The sequence below is a fragment of the Ursus arctos genome, unplaced genomic scaffold, assembly GCF_023065955.2.
Source record: "Ursus arctos isolate Adak ecotype North America unplaced genomic scaffold, UrsArc2.0 scaffold_12, whole genome shotgun sequence".
Taxonomy (NCBI): domain Eukaryota; kingdom Metazoa; phylum Chordata; class Mammalia; order Carnivora; family Ursidae; genus Ursus; species Ursus arctos.
The window spans coordinates 29,574,201-29,589,702 of NW_026622786.1; the positions used below are offsets into that span (position 1 = coordinate 29,574,201).

General features: G+C 38.8%; 1 protein-coding gene across 6 annotated transcripts in view; it reads left to right on the forward strand.

The window, feature by feature from the left end:
• The first annotated feature begins 528 nt into the window (after nt 1-528).
• EVI5 (ecotropic viral integration site 5) overlaps nt 529-15,502 on the forward strand; it is a 191,567-nt gene continuing 176,593 nt past the window's right edge. For 2 of the 6 annotated variants that reach the window (XM_044383643.3, XM_057310462.1), the window contains exon 1: nt 627-799. The gene's annotated coding sequence lies outside the window, so the exon portion shown is untranslated. Of the gene's footprint in view, nt 800-15,341; nt 15,394-15,502 lie in introns of those variants that run through there. The other 4 variants (XM_026497609.4, XM_026497612.3, XM_044383641.3 and 1 more) reach the window with 4 other exon arrangements.

Genomic DNA, 15,502 nt, shown 5'->3' on the forward strand with positions numbered 1-15,502 from the left:
TCATATATCTGTGCCCATGCTCTGCCCCCTGCCGGACTCTGCATAAAGCCAGTGCGTCGAGACGACTGAAGGTAGAGGGATTTGCAGTCACAAGCGCTATTCGCACATTGATTATTGTTTTTGAGAGTGACCTAGGTCACCTCTCGGGGAGCTCGGAAGGCCTTTCGGAAGCCTGCGTGTCTGCGTCTCGTGCCTGAGGCCTGGGAGGCGCGTGGGCAATGCGGTAGTGCGAGGCCCGCAGCTGCAAGCTGGGGGTCTTCTCGGGCCCCCGAGGGGGTGTGTCCTGAGCAGCCCTTACATGCAAGGGGCGGTCCAAGAGACTGGGGAAGTCTGCAATTTGTAAGGCCGAGGGCTGGCGCTTTGAAAGAGAGGCGGAGGAGGGAGCGGGATTTCCCCGCCCCCGTTCCCCACGGCCCAATCCCTTCGGCTTCTCCTTTTCTCGACCGGCCGCCCGGCCCCTAACCTGCTCGAACTCATTATGCGGTAGAGGCGGCCGGTCTCTTTAAGGCCCTGCCGCGCCTGCGCCTTGGGCTTTCCTGACGCGGCCGGCCGGACCCTGGAGGAGCCAGCGGGCGGGCTGGGTAGGGGTCGGGTAGTAGTTAAAGCAGCGGCGGCGCCGGGAGGGGTGGGTGAGGGTCGGTGGCAGCTCTGAACTCTCGAGTGAACGCAGCGCTCCAGAGAGGGAGGGGAAGGCGGCCCGCGGAGCCGGAGCGGGGCCGAGGCGCTGAGACGCGGCGGCGAGGCTGCCGGCTGGATGGGAAGTTAATGTTTACGGCGGAGTCCACCCAACGTTTCCAAGGTGAGGGGCGCCGCGCCAGGCCGGGCGGGCCGGGAGGCCGGACGGGCCGCGAGCCCGGGTTCTGCGGGGCGCAACACGGGGCCGAGGCGCGGCGAGTGGGGGCCGCCACCAAACTTGCGGCACGAGCGGGGCGGGCGTGCCCGGCCCCGCCGGGGCCTAAGTTCCCTGAGGCCGCGGCGGCCCGGGACCCTCCTCCCGGGAGCACTGAGGAGGAAACTCGCTCTTATGTCTTCCAGTGGAGTCCCAGGGAGGTGGAGGGACCGGGCAGCTTCGGGGGCGCTTCTTCACAAATCCTGTGGGGGATACTGACCTTTCACCCCCGCCCTCGAGGCCAGAAGTCCGTTCTCCTTGGGTGTCCTGATGGAGTGAGACCGTCCGCTCCCTTTACTTGTAAAGTTGGTTGTCTTCATTTGGCCTCCGGGATTCTGCGCAAGGCAGAATCTCCAGGCCGGTGATGGGCTAGCCAGGTGTGCTAGGTGACTCCCAAGGATGCACTTGGAGAGCGTTTGTAACCATCACGGAATCACCTTATGACTAGCGGGGCAAGCCTCAAATTAACCGCAGAATTTCCGGTAGATTGGATTGTGGTGTTGGTGTTTGCTTTAGAATTGCCGTGATTTCTTTGTGTCTGTCTGTTTTTTGGGCGTCTTAGATCAAGTCAGTTGTCATCTTTTCATTGAAGAGTTAACCAAAACTTTTGTAATAGTTCCTTTGCTTTTCTCCTATCCATTGCTGTTAGAGGTGACTTTGAAAAAGCATTTTCTTGCAAAGATATCTTTTGGTTTACAGTGTAGAATAATAAACTCCTTTCTTAGCTGAAAGAAATCCAGTGCTTCTTGAAGTTCAAGAAAAACTATCTGTTGGTGGTTTTATCTTTGTTCTGGACTGATACGTGTTAGTAGCTTTTTTTGTTTGTTTTGTTTTTAACTTTATTAGTAAACTTTCTTGAGTTTACTTGACGCTGCTTTTCTATTCTAAAATGCTAGCCTTAAGGTCTCTGAGAACTTTGTGTCAAGGAAACAGAAAACTTATTGAAGTATAATATAAGAAAAAGTGCACAATCCTGAGTGCAGGTAAAGAATTTTTACTAAGTATACCATCACAGATCAAGAAACAATGTTTCTAGGTTGGGATTTATACCTAGGAGTGGAATTGTTGGTTTGTGAGATATGTGAATGATAAAACTTTAGTATTAGATACTGTTGAGCATTTTCCCAAAGTGGTTGTGCTAATTAGCAGGGAATGATAATTCAATTACCCCACATTCTTGCTGATGCTTGTCAGTTGGAAACATTTTTGCTCTCCTGGTAGAGATGCAGTAATATATTAGTGTGGTTTTATTTTGCGTTTTCCTGATGGTTGTGGTTTTATGTTTTATTGGCCATTTATATGTCTTCTTTTGTGAGATGTCTTATTTTTTTATTTATAATTTTTTAAGATATGAGTCTTTCTGGGAGGTACACACACACACACACACACACCCCTAACTATAAACTATACATAATTTATCTTATTCCACCCTGTCTTTTCACTCTTTTAATGGTGGGTTGTTTGTGTTTGTTTTTGTTTTGATGGATGGACATTGTTAATTTTAATGAAATATATTTACTCTTTTTCTTTATGAGTACTACTTTCTGTGCCCTATTTAAGAAATTTTGCCCAGCCTAAGAATATGAAGATGTTTTCCTATGTTACCTTACAGAAGTTTTATTTTGTTTTACTTTTCACATTAAAGGTGTACAATTTACAGTAAATTTCGGATGGATCGTAAGGGGTCAAGATTTACTTTTAACCAGGTGGATATCTTTTTCACCCAGCATCATTTTTTTTGAAAATACCATACTTGTCCCTCTGCACTGTGTGGCACTTTCATAAATCAGGTGACTGTTTAAGTGTGGATCTGTTTCTGGGTACTTTATTCTATTTTATTGGTCTTTTTGTTATCCTTGCACCAGTATCATTGTATTAATTAATGTAACTGTATAATAAGCCTTGATATGTGATAGTATAAGGCCTCCAACTTTGTTTTTTTAACACTGGGCAGTTCTTGGCTCTTAGCATTTCCATATACATTTCAGTTGTCGATTTCAACAAATTTTGGAAATTGGAATTGAATCTCTATATATATCAATTTGGAGAGTATGTTAACACTGAGTTTTCCAGTTTATGAGCGTGGCATATACCTGTATTTATTTAGGTCTTTTAAAATTTCAGTAATGTTTTGTAGTTTTCTGGACATCGTTTATTTATTCTTAGGTATTTGAAATTTTTTTATGTTATTGTAAATGATTAAGTACAGTCAATCTAAGTCTTTAATCTTCATTCAGGACCTAATCCAAATTCTACCTTGTATGTTCTAGTTTTCCAAGTTGGTTCATTCGTTCTCTTCCTTTTCTCTTTCGTTCGTTCGTTCGTTGTCTAGGACCAATTAAAGAGTTATAGAGTGTTGAGTATATTGACAATCACTGTGTTAGGCCTTTGAGGATACAAAGATGATTAAGATGCTGCTCCTGCCCTTAAGGGGTTTAGAGTCTAGGAGAGGTAAGTAGAAATTCAAGAAGAGACCTTTGTCCTCCACTGTAAGTGCTATTATGAAAATTGGTTTGGCAGCATGCAAAAAGGACATTTAAATCAAACTGGGCAGGGTTGGGAGTGGGGGAGGTAATACGACTGGCTCGCACTGTTCTGAGAGCTTGAGCAAAGGATGTGGGCTGTGGGTAGGTAGGGGCTGCTATTCACTATACATGTTTCTGCTTAATCCCTTGGCTTTCAGCCTTAGCCTCATTCCACTCTTTGGAGTCTGGAGTCTCTCCAAGTCACTGTTTCTAGAGAATAAATTTATGAGATGATATAAATGAAGGGAAACTAGAGGATCTATACATTACAGACTTGATGCAGACTTTAAATTACTAACCTGCTCTTTGGCCCCATACCTCTCCCCCACTGACCACATACTGTCTGGAGACTCCCAAGTCTTGAGCCTTCCTGGGGTTCTGTGAGTGAGGCAATACCAGCTACTTGACCATATTCCCTTATGCAGGCCTGTAGATTTGGCTTCCTCTCCTCTACTCAATTACGAATTCCTCTCTTTCTTGTTTCATGGATGCCATATCATCTTTTATCTGTCTGAGAATGTTAAAGATAGTTTACTTAAGCTTTCTTTTCCTTGCATAGTTTGTTTCTTCCAAGTTACTTTTTGTCTGTTTGGTGTAGCCTCAGCAGTAGAGGCCCTCCTCAGAGTCTTGATAATCTTTGGTTTGGGCAACTAAAAGCTGATGGGAAGCCCTGAATTTGTAGGTGGGACTTATTGACTTCCAGTTTTACTCTATAATCTGCATAGAACAGTTGTTCTCAAGTTTGGTTGCACATTAGAAACACATGGGGAGCTTTAAATACACACACACACACACACACACACACACACACACACACGCTGCTAAACCAAATAGAACAGAATCTCTGAGGGTAGGGCCCAGGTAGCAATATTTTTTAAACATTTAGGTATGATTGCATACGGTAAGATACACACATTTTAAGTGTATAGTTTGATTTTGTCATGTATACACTCCTGTGTCACCACCAAAGGATACAGACTATTGTGAAAACCTTAGAAAATTCCTTTATATCCCTTTGTTCTGTCTTCCCCCCTCCCTGCCCAGAGGCAACCACTATTCTGATTTCTATCCCCATAGATTAACATCAGTATTTTCTAAAGTTGTCCAGGTGATTCCCCTGTGTGGCCAAGATTGAAGCCATTGGTTCAGGTGGACTGTTTGAAGTTATTCCAGTGTCTCTGTCTTTCCTTTTGGTCTGGTCGGATTTCTCAGAGAGTCTCGTCCAGTTTTGTGCTTGGAGGATAGAGGTTTGGTTGCCAGTGATCTGGGAACTCAAGAAAGAGGGCTGAATAATGAGCTGTACAACATTTAGTATATAAGGTCACATAATTTGCCTCTTTTTGTTGGGATACCTGTGTCTTCTACCATGTATGGTTTATCGTCTTGAGAGAATACATCTCCAGTCAGCTGCTGCATTGAGGATGGGCCACTTGGTAGCTTGGAGGAGGAATGGGGTCTAGGTTTCTAGCTGTTCACAACTATCACCTGCTCCTTTCTTTCTTTAGTCTTCCCTACCCCCTCTTTGTTCTGGCAATCCCTGAGCCTTTTGAGGATTGTATGGTATATATTAGGCTTGTTCTAAGTTGCCAGCACTGCTGGCTTGTGATTTGGCTGTCTTTGACAAAGTCAGTTACCACTCCTTCATCTTATTATCAGCTTCCAAAATTTTATTGTCATCTCTTCCTCCATTCTCCTGTCCTTGCGGTTTATGAGCTAAAAACAGAACACAACAACATTTTCTTTAACCTTGCTTTAGTAGAGTTTTGGGGAGGGAGGAAAATTAGTTGTGTGTTCAATCTGCCAGCTTAACCTGAAAGTCCGCGTTGTCTGCTTTCCTTTATACAGAAATGTGTTGCCATCTGCTGTTCACTTGTCTCCTTGGAGGGTTATATCTTTTAAATCTCTTTGTTTTCTCTTAGGCTAAATTTATACACTTTAAAGTATTTACCTTTAAATTATGTCCATCCTTTTCTGTGCTAAAATGTCCTTTTTCATACGAAATTTGTGGTGTTTTTTTGTTTGTTGTTTTCTTTTTTTTTTTTTTTAAAGATTTTATTTATTTATTTGACAGAGATAGAGACAGCCAGTGAGAGAGGGAACACAAGCAGGGGGAGTGGGAGAGGAAGAAGCAGGCTCATAGAGGAGGAGCCTGATGTGGGGCTCGATCCCATAACGCCGGGATGACGCCCTGAGCCGAAGGCAGACGCCTAACGACTGCGCCACCCAGGCGCCCCTGTTTGTTGTTTTCTGTTATGTCCTTATTTGACAACATAAAAAGCTGCCAACCCCATTTTGCCCTTCAAATTAATTTTTGACAAGTTTCGTGAAATATAAAAGTCTGCTTAACACTGCCCACAATTCTCAGTGGTCTTTGCTCCTCCACCAATTATTTTCCTTTTGTTTGCATATAAAATTAAAATATAACATTGGCAGTTATTACTATCTTGCTGGTTTGCTAGTCCTTCTCTTGGAAACATGGAGGTTAATTAATGCTTTGTAGATGGAACCTGTTGACTGTGGCCTCATATGTGTTTGCTCAGAAAGAATCATCCCATTTCTCATTATTTCAGATTGCCTGGTGTTTATTTGTTGCCATTTCCAGCCCTTGTTTTAATTGTATTGTACTTGAGGAGAGCTTTCCCCTGCCTGTGCTGTTTGCAGTTTATCCTTTAAGTGGCCAAAGATAATGTGGGTTTAGTGCTTGTTAATTGTTCTTTGTACTAATCCAATCCTGACAGTTGTACTCTGAAAAGTGTTCCCTAAAGCTGGTCAAAGTGGCTATTATCTGGTCTTCATCATTGGTTTTGTTATTCATTGTCTTGTGGGTTCATGATTAGGGCTCTCTCCTTGAGGAACTGATGGTTCCTATGTTCTTGGAAGGGACCTTGATGAGAGATAGGAACAGAACTGGCTTTGTTATCAATCATCGCTCTTTTTTGTTTTTCGTAGTAAAGTGCAAGCACTGATGTAAAAGTGAAGATGGGGATTTTGACTAACTTTAAGTTGGTTTTTAAATGATTACTAGCTGTCTTTTTTGGCCTGGTACAGATCTTTTATTATGTCGGAAATGAATCCAGCATTCTCATAAGTTGTGGTAGTAAGTTTTTTAGATTAATGTTAATAGATACTGGATAGAAGTAAAGCTTTAATGAACAGTTGTATAATATGATGTTTAAATGAGATACATGAGAGAAAGAAGAAAAATTTATTTTCCTCAGGTGTACCACAAATCAGGATAGTTTAGAAGACATGGTGGTGAGAAGATAGAGCTTTAAGAAAATTGAAAATGAATTTTAGGGAATAAGCCCATGAGAAGTCTAATGCCTTTGAATATTTATCCGAAATACATGTAAGAGATGAGCACAAAGTTTAGACTCTACTGCCTTTTTGAAAATGTGGAGAAGCTTCTTTTCTAGTGTCATGAGCAAGGTTTATAAAAGTTGTCATGCTAGTCCATTTACATGTAACATACAAGATTGGAAAAAGGAATCAGTAAGTGATCTAGAATTTTAAAGAAGTTATAAAATTATCAATAAGTCATTAAGAACCTCTAAAGATAACACATATTTAGCATCTCCTGTGTGTCAAACATAATGATAGGTATTGGGAAGATAATGGTGATCTATTCTACGTAGATAAAATCCTTGCTCTCACAAAATTTACAAACTAGGGGAAGGCACAGTTGATATATTGTTTCTGAGTGAGGTGATAATTTTGCTAAAAAAAAAAAAAAGGGTAATTAAGTGATTAATTTGTTTTAAATCTTGAGGCTTTTTATAATTCGTAAGGGAAAATGCTGAGTGAAGTAGGTTTTAAATCTTAATATTTGCTTTAAAAGTTTTTGGGATAAATTTATATATAGTGAAATGCATAGAACTTAACTATACAGTGCGGTGAGTTTTGATAAATGTATATGCTTTTGTGAATCTCTCTCCCCCACCCCCAATAATCCCTCAGGGTTTTTTTAGTCAGTTCCTGTTGTTCTGTTATTTTTTTTACCACAGATTAGTTTTCCTTGTTCTTGAACTTCGCATAAAAATAGAATAAATTAGTGTGTATTCTTTTTTTGTCTGGCTTCTTTTGTTCAACACAATGTTTCTGGCATTCAAATGTTTTAACGGTTTGATTTAACTGATTTAACAGTTTTTGCACATACCAGTAGTTTGTTCTTTTTAGTTGGTGTGTAATCCATTGTATAACTATAACACAGTTTATCCATTCTCCCATTTGACTATTATGAATAAAGCTGTCATGAATGCTTGATTACTGGTGTCTTTATAGACATACATTTTCACTTCTCTTGGATAAATAACTAGGGGTGAAATTACTGGGTCATGGGGCACATATATGTTTAACTTTAGAATACATTGCCATACAATTTCCCCAAGTGCTTATACCATTCTATAGTCCAATAAGCGGTCTGTGAAAGGTCTAGTTAAGTGACAAAACAGAATTGAGTTTCAGAAAGATTATTCTGGTACAGTGGGGCACAGGACTTGAAATAGGGAAAACACACAGTAAAGTAATATAGTTGAAAATTGATGTATTCCTGTTTCAAGAAATTGATAGGGAGGGAGAGAATCTTAGGGATTCTAGAGCTATGGTATGTGTGGTGAGGATAAGGGAGGAGTCAGATGACCCCTTGGTATCTGTCGTAGCCTGCTAGATATTGGCGTAGCAGTCATTAATAGAGGGGACACAGTTGAAGATTAGATTTTGGAGGGAAAAGAGGGTAATAAAAATTCTGTTTTGTTTGTGAGTAGTAATTGGGGGTAAAAGGAAGTAGATGAGATAGTTCTGGAAGTGCGTGTCGTGAGGAGAGAGCCAGATTGGAATGGGCATTTTGGGAGCCACTGATACTAGAGAAATGAGCTGATGAAGAGGAGTCTACAAATGAACAGAAGGAGTAACCACTACAGAAGGAAATATAAATCAGGAGACTGATTTAACAGAAACTATAAATCAGGAGACTGATTTAACAGAAACTATAAATCAGGAAACTGATTTAACAGAAGTTGAGAACTTTGAAAAAGGAGAGAAGGACTTGAATATTGTTACTGTGAGTAAAAATTAAGTACTGCCTTTTTGGAGGTTAATTATATTACACACACGCACGTGCACACACACACACATATATATATATATATCTGTTAAAATATCACTTTTTTTTGAGAGAGAGAGCACATGTGTGGGCATGCACAGTGGGGGAGGGGGTGCAGAGTGGGTGGTGAGGGGGAGAGGGAGAGAGGGAATCCCAAGCAGGCTCCACGCCCAGTGCAGAGCCTGATACAGGGCTTGATCTCACGATCCTGAGAGTATGGCCTGAGCCAAAATCAAGAGTCAGATGCTCAACCCACCGAGCCACCCAGGCACCCCACATTTCTTTTGTTTTTTTCTTTTTCAAGTAACCTTTACACCCAATGTGGGGCTTGAACTCACAACCCCGAGATCAAGAACTGCACATTCTACCAAATGAGCCAGCCAGGCATGCTAAAATTTCACATTTCTTGATCTAGTAGGTGTATTTTATAGAATAACTCCTGGAGAAACTGAAATGTGGAAAGATGTGTTTAGAGGTATTCATGGCACCTAGTATATAATAATAAAAAGTTGAAAACAACCCAAGTAGCCATCAGTAAAGGATTGCTAAATTAAATATGGCACATTCTTAGGATAGAATGTTATACAGCTAGTGTAATGCGGTGTATTTGCTATATTTCCTATTGCTGCTGTAATAAATTAACAGACTTAGCAGCTTAAAACAAAAATTTAGTCTCTTACAGTTATGGAAGCCAGAAGTCTGAAATGTTTCCCTGGGCTAAAGTCAAGGTATTGGCAAGGCTGCTTTTAAGGGTAGAATCTGTCTTCTTGCTTTTTCCAGCTGTTAGAATTGCATTCCTTGTATTCCCTGCATTGCATTCTGTGGCCGCTTCCTCCATCTTCTGAGCCAACAGTTAAGCATCTTCAGATAGGCCCAACCCAGATAATCCAGATAACCTCCTCATCACAAAATCCTTGACTTAATCTGCCAAGCCTCTTTTGCCATTTAAGGTAACATTCATAGGTTCTGGGTATTATGATGAAGAGCTCTCTAGGAGGCCATTAATCAAGCTACTAAATAATACTAACAAGGACAGAAGATCAAGGTGCATTAAAAAAATTCTCAAAGAAAAATATGTGTTAGTATGATCTAATTTTTGTTAAGTTAAAAAATACATATATTCTTTTTTGTTAGTACATGTATAGATTTTGTTTTTTTTTTAGAAAACTTGATGGAGATAGACTATATTGCTAACAGGCAGTCTTCGAGAGTAGGACTACAGAGTATTTAAACTTTTAATTTTTTTCTGTGATATTTCAATTCTTAATTAACATGTATTTTCTAATCAGAAAAACCACAATAAATAAAAGGATAGAGTATTATACTGGGTCACCTGTTGCAGAGAGATAAAGAGGCTCTTGGTGAGCAAACTTGGTAAGTGTGGTTTCAGTAAAATGGTGGGGTAGAAGACGGATTGCAGTGAAAAAGTGGAAGGTGAGAAAGGGAAGAATGAAAAGCTAAACATCTTTCCAGTTGCCTAGTTATGAGGGATGGCAGGATGCTGTGAGACCAGGGATAAATAAGATCCAGTGAGATTTTTAAATATGGCAGAGCAGCATGTTTGAAAATTGAGAGCCCAAACTGGGAGGAAGAGAGAGATTGCCTGAATTTTGGGTTAATTGAAAGAGCCTGAGGCCTGAGGTCTTCTGACTTGATTAAGCAGCAGACCCACTTGCTTATGTCAGGTGAGACCTAGAGAGGTGTGGCTATGCATAGTAGTTAAGTTTATAATATTTTAGTTTTATTCTGTATTATCAGATTTTTAAAAAAATCTTTTTTATTCAATATTATCAGATTTTAAAAAAATCCTACATGCTTTTTTGGCTTCTTCTGAAAGTCTAAGGTTATTGTGTAACTATGTAAATTTAGGCTTGCCAATATACCTTTATTGTTTTGGTTTGTACCCAAAACTTCTGTTTCTGTAGCCTAGCATATGAGTATCAGGGAGTAAGACCTTAGTTTTCTAGGTGCAACATTTTGGGATTCTTTTCTGTTGTTGAAACTATTGCGTTAAAAAATCTGCTTATATAAGCTTGTATCAGTTTTCTCTTGACTCTAGAACGTTACAACAGGAAAGCATTGGGGATAACCTTCAGTTCAACCTTTTTTCAAGTTCCTGACAAGGAAAAAGAGCTTAAATAACTTTTGAGGAGCTTAAGTAACTTGCGGAGGCCACATGTATCTTGTAGATAGAATCTGGTACTTTTACCTTGCTGAGATGCTGAGGACCTTTTTAAAAATTATTTCATTGATACTTACTATAAATGTGCCAGGATTTCCTGATTTTTCATATGTATTCTTCTATCCAGTTTTGATTAACATATATTTCCCCCTCTAATTTGATGACTCTTCCTTTATTACTATCAGTGTAATTAAATTAATTAACATTACTAGCATTAAAGTAGAATTTTTAGGACTTTGCTGTGATCTGTATACTATTTAACCCATTTGCAGAATTATGTTGAGGATTCTTATTGCCATTTTAGGATTTTTCAGAATAGTGGTAATTCATTTTTATTTCACATTGGGTATGGAGTGACAGGGCTTAATGTACTTTTTTTTTTTTTTTAAGAGAGAGGGCAAGAGAACACATTAGCAGGTGGGGGGAGTTGGGGGGGGGAGAGAATCTTAAGCAAGTTCCATGCCCATTGTGGAGCCCACACAGGGCTCAACCTCACAACTCTGAGACCATGATCTGAGCTGAAATCAAGAGTCGGACACTTAACTGACTGAGCAACTGACTGAGCCATCCCTTAACATATTTCTTGACACAATGCTTGATATGTTGTGTGTACTAAATAAAAAATTCATGTAATATATAATATATTTTAGGAGGTACTTGTTCTGAATTTGTACTTTTTTCAGACTAGATTGAAACATAGGGAAACTGGTATTTTAGTACATACTCTTGCTGCTGCCAGGAAAGAACTGTGTATGCGGATATATCCTTTTTTTTTTTTTTAATAGTTTTTTGTTTGTAACAATGGAAGGTTGAGGTCAGGGAACAGACTGAGGTCCTTACCCATGAACTTCAGCACCTCAGCTATAGCAATTTTAGGTGCAGCTCAAAGGATCAAATTTTAGTTAGCTAGTACACTTAGTGTACTTTAGACAGCATTCTCTCCTCCGAGTCTTTTTTTTTTTTTAAGATTTTATTTATTTATTCGACAGAGATAGAGACAGCCAGCGAGAGAGGGAACACAAGCAGGGGGAGTGGGAGAGGAAGAAGCAGGCTCATAGCGGAGGAGCCTGATGTGGGGCTCGATCCCACAACGCCGGGATGACGCCCTGAGCCGAAGGCAGACGCCCAACCGCTGTGCCACCCAGGCGCCCCTCCTCCGAGTCTTAATACAAAAGTATTTTTGGGGAAATTACATCAGTAATATGGTAATATAAAAAAAGATTTTACAGAATAATAATTTCCCCTTCTGGGAAGGAAAACAACCTTAATTTTTGTTATTATCTAGTAAAATTCTATATTATAAATAATTTCATTATAAGAATTGATGGCCAGAAAAAAAAATGTGGCATGATGTAGTAGAACAAGCATTTTGCTTTGTCATTTTGATTGTTACTTAACCTCTCTGGGTCTGTTTCTTTTCCAGAAAATGTGTTTTCATATTTACCGTGCATGGTCATGAGGAATGCAAATAATAGATGTAAAGAACTTGGAGCAGTAGGGGCACGTGGGTGGCTCAGTCAGTTAAGCGTCTGCCTTCAGCTCAGGTCATGATCCCAGGGTCCGGGATTGAGTCCCCCATGAGCAAGGAGCCTGCTTTCCCTCTGCCTGCTCTGCCTGTAGCTGTCCCTGCTTGTGCTCTCTTTTTCTGACAAATAAATAAATAAAATCTTTAAAAATAATAATAAAATAGAGAAAAATGGTAAATTAAAAAAAAAAACTTGGAGTAGTAACTGGCACAGGTTTTATGTTCAATATAAATAGTAGCTGTTATTTTGTGATTATGATGTTATTAAAGGAAGACTAAAAAAATGCCCAAAGGACAAATGGAATTTATATGGGAGGTAATGTATAAGGAAGATCTGTCTGATAGCAAGATTAATTTGTTTTGTATTCAGTTTTGAATTACCAAAGTAGCTAAGCGGATTAATAAAACTACCTACAAGATCATTTTCTCATGTTAGTGTGATAAATGATAATATCTACATAATGATTGTTGTTTGATGTATTGTGTGTGCTTAAAAATATTATCTTATTCTTTTTATGGTTTAGGTTGGCATAGTAGCAGGAGAGTTCTAGGTTTGTGTAATATCTTTTATGGATTCTTCGCTGAAGTGTATAGCATTAAATAAGACTTCATTTTTTTTAGCATGAACAAAACTTAATTCAGATCCATAGCTCATGGTAATTTTTGTTATTTGATCAAGATGGTTTAAAGGGACACTATTTCTTAAGAAATAAGTGTAACCTAGTAATTAATATATGAATTTATAAACATGAAAAGTATTTTAATACTGGATAGTAGTTGAAATGGCCAGTTAAAATATTTAATTAAATTTTTGAATATAATTGAACTTCTATAGCTCTTAGATTCTTACGCTAAATGAATGCTAATTCCTCAGGGTAATTGCATGCTATATCTAGTACAATTTCGGATACTTTAAACATTTAAAATGCTAAAACTGAGTAGTACTTCTTTCACTTGAAATGTTCCAATCATATAACCTATATCAGCAATACTCAGATGTTTTGAATGGGTTGGAAGAGAGAGAGAGAGAGAGAGAGAGAGAGAGTGTGTGTGTGTGTGTGTGTGTGTGTGTGTGTGGTAACTTTGTATGTAGCTTAAGGTATTTCTGACCTGTCTCAGTCCCATAGAATTAAGGGAATTTAGTTAACTAGAGAGGAGTGCATGTGGTACCCTTTAGTAAAGCCCTTTAACAGTGACTATAAATACAGATTTGCAACTATTAAACCATAAACTCATATTATTGGAACATTAAATATAAAACATTAGCAACAAACTGACATTTTATATTTAGAAGATTTTTTTGAAAAAAACTTAAGTCTGGTAAACAGGTTAGTTGGAGTTGGTAGCCTTGGTAAAATTCCATTTTCCTCCAGTATAGGCATGGAGTTGTGATGTGGTGGTCATTGGTTTCTATTCTCTGTTCATTTTTTCTTTTTTCTTTAGAAACTATTGCTATAGTTTACAAAGGGGGAAGGTTTCCTTTTGTGCATAATGTTAAAGTCAGGAAAATGTCAAATGTTTCTCCAGATCTGTCTTACAGATCTGTCCAGTTAATATAAAAATTATAAAAGAGGTTTTTACTGATATTTTTGAGACTTTTTATACTAGTATTACATGGATTAAAGAAAGATTACATACAGTCTGTAATAGGCTATTTACAAAGGAGGTAGGAATTTTCATGTGATATGTTGACAATTTCATTTTCAAATATAATTTCCATCTCAGTATTTTAATTAACTTCTTAAATTGGTAATCAGATTGGTTTTGGGCAGGCCCTGTTCTGTCAAAATCGTCAGGCTCATGACGTGTTCGGATGTACTATTTTCTTTTACTTATATGTTCTACATTTAGTTTTAGCTCACCTTCCTATCAGTGATTTACACTTAACAAGATGATTTTGTTTTGAGGCCAAATGGTTAGTATCCTAGATCCATCATTTTTTAGCTAATGGATCTTGGACAAATTGTTTAACCTCCACAAACATCAGTAAAACCTATATTAGGGTTATTGTGAGGATTGAATAAGGTAATGGATGTAAATCTTGTCACAGTGCTTGGTACATAGTAAAGTATATAGTAGATGATGGTGGTGGCAGCAGTAGTAAATAGTATATCATTGTATACAAATTTTGCTTTTTCGAAATTTAGCTCTAGAGGTAGGAGGGATTAGAGAGAGATGGAAATGCGCTGTATGCCTACAGAAAATAAATTAACTTGGAAATTTGTCATGTAGACATTTAAAGGAAGGAGACTTGTCAGCGATGTTGCTCTTATTTCCTGTTTTTTTCCCTTTCACTGTAGTATCTGTTCTATTTTTTGATTCCTGTTGAAGCCAGTCAGTGCTCTATATCTTCCCTTCTTCCATCTCTCTTTGACAGCTGCTAACTTACATAAATGAAGGACATAGTTTGATATTCTTTGTGGATATTTACAGGCTGTTTTTAAAAATCCATGCTCTATATTTATTGATAATACCCAAAACACGCAAGACATTGCTATTTAAAATATTTATTCCCATGTTTAAAGAATTGGAACAATACTTTTTTAATGACATGATCTGATTTTTATTTTTTTTGAAGATTTTATTTTAGGGATGCCTGGGTAGCTCAGTTGGTTAAGCATCTGCTTTCAGCTCAGGTCACGATCCTAGGGTCATGGGATTAAGTCCCCCATTGGGCTCCTTGCTCAGTGGGGAGCCTGCTTCTCCCTCTGCCTGCTGCTCCCTATGCTTGTGCTCTCTTTCTCTGACAAATAAATAAAATCTTCAAAAAATAGAGATTTTATTTTATTAATTTTAGAGAAAGAGAACGCAAACGGGGAGAGGGGCAGAGGGAAGGGGAGAGAGAATCCCAAGCAAACTCTGCACTGAGCATGGAGCCCGACAAAGGGTTTGATCTGAGGACCCTAGATCATGACCTGAGCCAAAATCACAAGTTGGGCACTTAACTGACTGAGCCACCCAGGCACCCCTGGAACAATACTTTCTTACAAACTGCTTAAAAGATTGAAGATGTATATTACATTTTTACCAGCCTTAAATCCTACTGGAACAAGGTTGAGTATAAGTAATTTTTTTTTCTTTTCACACATTTATTCAGTTGAATATAAAGTTTTTCATGGGCTCAGAATTTCCAGAACTTTGAAGAATGAAGAGAAGTAACAATGTGTACAGGTAAAAGTTAATGATTTTTTATGTTTACATTGACATAGACTATTTTGATATTTGAACAAACATTTTAGAATGTACTTCTAAGTTGGATACATTGCTGTTTATTGTGGAA